Raw genomic sequence first — 5,804 nt, forward strand, 5'->3', positions numbered from 1 at the left:
TATACTATTATTTTATAGATTTCCCTATATTGTTAAACTTTTGATAATAACCAGCAAAATTACCAAAAATATTAATTTGTCTCTTAACCTAAAAAGAAAAAGATCAATGCTGTATATAATGTCAAAATCTGTATTGTTATAAATGGTAAATCATTCTTTCACATCATTTGACTGTAAAATTACACCATTTTCCTATATTTAAATTTCAAAAATATTATTATATATTACATCATAATTTTTACAGAAAGAAAAAAATGTGGACATATATCTATTTTGTGAAATTATAGATATTTTAGCAAGAAAATTTACATCAAAAAATATAAATTTTCATGCTGACTGTAAAAAAAAGACTGAAACATTACCTAATGACCACATCTAAAATCTGTATTGTTGCAAACAAAAAATTGTTCTTTGACAAAGTTTGAACATAAAAGACTGTACAGTGAAAAGATGCCATGAATATGAAAAGGTGCTAGTATTTATTCTCCTTTAATTGCCTGAGTTCTTTATGCTTCATGTGGTAAATGTTTTTTTAAAAAGTGTCATTCTAATTAAGGAGTGAACTGAACTGTGGGTTTTTGCTTCTTTTTTTCAGCGCTATGCTCCTTTTATAATCGAATGAAGAAGCTGCTACAGTGTGATGTTTTTCCAGCTGCAGCCTCCTAACAAGAGCCTGTGAACAGCGCAGCTATACTCCCCCTCACAGATTTGAGTCTTTCAGTTTTCACCCTGTGGCAGAATCACTGGTTCTCTCTAACGGCCACATGTTCTTCAATTATTCCCCCATGCTTCTTCTTCTGTTGGGTGTGGGTGTGTGTTCTGGGGATTACAGAGAGGAGCAGACCTCAAGTGAGTTAAGAGGATAACAAAGATAGAGCACAGACACACACACTCACAAACATGCACTCAAATGCACAGAGGACCTCATTTACATGCACACGCAATTACTTACACTCACAGACCCCCAACTGTGAGTAATAGGAGTAATGGCAGCTAAGTTACAGCTGAGCAGTGACGGGGTAGAGATGTTCCAGTGAGCAGGCCATCCTTCTAATTGTGGTCAAGCCATCAGGTCAGCAATTATTGAGGACAGAGAGCAGAAGTAATTCACTGTGGCATCGCTGAAGTATTGCTTGTTATGTTAATGACAAACATATTTTACTCTTTATGCTTCACATAAAAAAAGGCTGGATGGGGTCAGTTTTTGTTTTTTGTTTTTTTTTTGCTTTGTCTAACATCCACAGTGTTCTTCACCCAGCCCAAACAATGTGTGATTAATATATTTATCTTTAAAGCAGCAGATCTTCACCGTGATAGTAGCTTTAATGTTGCTAGTAATTTATCTTAAAAAGGGCAAAATTTACAAGAATTGTCCCCAAGATCGATCCATTTGTGTGATGTTGTGTGATGTGAATGAAAATATCTGAAACTCCTGTTGGTCTAAAGGACACGTTTTGATTTGAACTGAAACATCTGCATAACACAATTCCTTGTAATGTTTAACATTATCGATGGCTATATTTACTGTGCTCTTAAACTGGTGAAGTGTAAATAAATGTAATTACTTGTTTGTTCGTCTACAAACAGAATGGATACATGTGCAATTCCTGAAGCTGTAACATTTTGCCTGTTTTCCAGTGATGGAACTTATTTGAATTTTCACATTGTTTTTATGTTTTTCTTGTCCCTGTTCAATAAAGCAAAGTTATGGGAAAAGCCATTTGCTCTGCTGCCATTTCTATAATCAGCTACAGTTGCTCTACAGATGGTCAGTCCACGTCCAACAAATCTTCCCCTTTTCATCTGACAAACAGTTTACAAGCATGAAATGAAAGGTTTACAGGAGCACATAGGTGTTTGATGCAGCCCCACTGTATGGGCCGTCTTATGGTTGTACAGTAGTTGGTTTCTTCTGGGAAGACATTGCGCTCACTCAGAGGCACAAGAATGTAATAAACTGAAACTCGGTGCAGCAATACAACACTGCTCTGCTATTCCCAGTTATGTATAACGGCTGTTTCTGAGGATTTTTTTTCACTCTGCCAGGAATAAAATTGTGCATATGTAAGTTCCTTCCGTCTTGCCAAATTTTTAGAAAAATTAAAAATACAAATACTGAGAGCATGAGTAGAGGAGGTCTCCAACAACAGCTACTGTTACCAGAGGAATAGTTACAACATACTGCATGTATGTACACTACCAGTCAAAAGTTTGAACACACCTTCTCGTTTAATGGTTTTTCTATATTTTCATGACTATTTACATTGTAGACTCTCCCTGAAGGCATCAAAACTATGAATGAATACATGGAATTATGTAGTAAACAAAAAAGTGTGAAATAAGTCAACGCATGTTTTATATTTTAGATTCTTCAAAATAGCCACCCTTTGATTACTGCTTTGCTCACTCTTGGCATTCTCTCCATGAGCTTCACGAGGTAGTCACCTGAAATGGTTTTCACTTCACAGGTGTGCATGTCAAGATTAATTCCATCTGGTTTGCATTGAGATGGACCATCATTTATTTTTCAACAGGACAATGACCCCAAACACACCTCCAGGCTGTGTAAGGGCTGTCTGACCAAGAAGGAGAGTGATGGAGTGCTGCTTAGGTCAGATGACCTGGCCTCCACAGTCACCTGACCTAAACCCAGTCCAGATGATTGGGATGAGATGGACCACAGAGGGAAGGCAAAAGGGCCAACAAGTGCTCAGCATCTCCTTCAAGACTGTTGGGAAACCATTTCAGGTGACTACCTCATGAAGCTCATCAAGAGAATGCCAAGAGTGAGCAAAGCAGTAATCAAAGCAAAGGGTGGCTATTTTGAAGAATCTAAAATATAACACGCGTTTTGACTTATTTCACGCTTTTTTTGTTTGCTGCATCATTCCATATGTGTTCATTCATAGTTTTGATGCCTTCAGTGAGAATCTATAATGTAAATTGTCATTAAAATAAAGAAAAAAACATCAAATGAGAAGGTGTGTCCAAGCTTTTGACTGGTAGTGTATATATGCACAAGCAGGATTCCTCACATTTTTAATCAGTTATATTCAAGTGTGCACATTGTGAAATGTCATGTTTGCATGACTACATGTCAGAATGACACCCAGTTCAAACATCAAGTAAGTCCTATTGTAAAGCCTTTAAGGTTTCCTTTTGTCTCTGAAAGGAAAAAATACCAGATGGGTAGCCTGGATAAAAATGAAAATGAAATAGAACAAAATAAAATGAAAATAAAAGTGAGAATGAAAATGCACAGTGCACAGTTAAAATGAAAAAAAAAAGATTCAAAATGAACAATAGAACCAACTGAATATTCAAACTAAGGAATTAAAATATTTTTAAAATTAAAATGTACAAAGAACAATCAAATCAACTGAACAATGAAATAAAGATTAAAGAACAAAATAAAAAAAATTTTGAGCTAAATGAATGAAGCAGTTTTTAGTACTTGTTTTCAGGCAGGAAACCACAGCAGAATTTTATTGAACCAATCAAAGAAATCAGTGGGTGTCCCAGTAGCTCAAGTGGTTGAGCAGGAAACCCACAGTTTGGGGCTATTAGTCCCCCCCTGCAGCAGCCATGAATCAGTTCCAACCCACGGCAAGATATCCTCCATGTCTGTCCCAAATCTTCTTCCTCATTCTTTCTTTCTCTTCTCAACTACGTTTAAAAGCTAAAAAATGCCCAAAAAATATTCTTTAAAAAAATTAATAAATAAAGTAAAAAAGGCCGTGGTTTCCATCCTGGCTGATGGTCAGGTCAAGCTTTGTGGTGGTGGAAGGAGGTTCATCAAAGAGTTTGAGATGAGTTGGTGGAGCTACAACCAAAGCAGAGTCTTTGGTGGGCTTATCAGAAATATTACCACCTTCGGACACTAAAGGAAGTTCAGCAGGAGTGAGAACTACAACTGTTCTGGCTGAATGGCAAATCTGGATCCTTTGCAGTGATGGCAAGAGTTTCATCAGCAGGTGTCACTGGAGGTGATGGAGATGATACCACACCAGAGAATGGCAACCTCCTGACCAGGCTCCTCATTCACACCTTTAACACTGGTGCTTTCACTAAGAGCAATTCTGAGGCTTAAAGAATTAACAGATCTCTTCCAATGCAAAATCGCCTTTCCTGAAAAGCAACTGAGCTTAATCACTTTGTCACTTCTTCAAGGTGAACTTTTCTAACTTCTTCTTGAATAGACAGGATCACATCATCTCTGATGGAGCAGAAAAGGTGACATGTAAGATCATGAAGGAAAGAGCAGCAGAAACCTTGAACCGTTGTTGTTGCCCTAACCACAAAAACACCTCCATTATCACGTCCCAGAGGCCGAGCAGTTTGGACCAGGGCCCCACCTGCTGCTGCTCTGTCAGGTTCCTGGCTCACTTCTCCACCTGGCTGATGTTCTTAGGATGTCTGTAGGTTACAGTCATTCATAGTTTGTTTTAAAACACTTCAGAAGCCCGCTGAGATGTCAAAACTGGAATATTTTAAATGTGTGTCAAATATAATTCACTTAAACTGAGGAGGCATGGCTTTAAACTCAACATCCAGAATCTTAACGGTGGGGTTCACTTCCCACACCTGAAACAAGGAAAGACATATGTTGAGCAGATTGGATATATTTACAGGAGAAAATCAAGTGTTGAGTCTTTTCAGGAGTGTGACTTTACACACTTGAAACGAGAACCTGGCATCAAAGTCAAACCTTCAAGCAGAAAAAAACCCCAAATTCCATCTTTACTTTTCTTCTCTTCAAGAGGAGAGTTTAGATCAAGTGTAGTCTGTTTGTGTGTGTGTTTGTGTTTGTGTGTGTCTCTGCGACTCACTTCACTCTCAGTGTGTTTGCTCTGCTCCACCAGCAGCTCAGTCATATCCTCAACTGTCACGTCAGATGATTGCTGTTTATTCTGCTGAAGCCTCAAAAGTTCAGTCACTAGTGCAATCTAAACAACACACAAGAGATCAGATATGCAGAAAAAACAACATAATTTAGAGATTTCTAGTATTTAATTTTGGTGTAGGCTTGAGGCTATACTTTAAAAACTGCAAACAGATCAGCTAAGGCTGCTCATATATGGGTGGGTCAAGCAACATCTGGGATGGAAATAGGGTAATGCTGCTCATTGGATATATTATTCTCATATAATTTAATTTTAGGTACATCTTAAATGTTTACAGTCTCACGAAAGAGAACTCTCTACACCCCGAAGGGTCTGAAAAATGCCTCTTCTTCCTTCAGTAAACTCAGTAAAGACTCGAGAGTCCACAGCACAGTTGATCCTCCAGACACAAATGAACAATGTGTTCCAGCTGAAGAGCTTAGTAAAGTCTGCAGAGAAATTCTCATTGCTGAGTCGCCGCAGTCAGCATTCATGCACACACAGACGTGCACAAATACACAAACCTGTCATCGAGCTAGAAGTTCTTTATCTCAACTTGAACATCCTGATTGCATATTTGACACTTGACTGACTTTTAAAAACTTTTTTCTCTCCTCTGTACTATATTTCAAGTTATTGTTATTTCATACAATTGAAGTCATCTTTCTTATGTAATGTGATTTATATGTTAGGTGGTGCTAATTGCTGTGATCTCCATGGCTTAATGTTTGCATATGTTTCCTAAAAAGAAATAAACTTGACACTCTGGAGCCAGATACGATCTAGTTCATGCTGTGAAACTAGTAGCTGATGGATGGCAAGTTGTGGGTCATCGCTACTGTGTGAAAGTACAACCAGCCTGTATAAAACACTGTGTTCCAGCACCACAGACAGCTCCATCAGTTCCCTCTCCCTCCAGCA

This window comes from Amphiprion ocellaris, chromosome 10 (assembly GCF_022539595.1).
Source record: "Amphiprion ocellaris isolate individual 3 ecotype Okinawa chromosome 10, ASM2253959v1, whole genome shotgun sequence".
Classification (NCBI taxonomy): Eukaryota; Metazoa; Chordata; class Actinopteri; family Pomacentridae; genus Amphiprion; species Amphiprion ocellaris.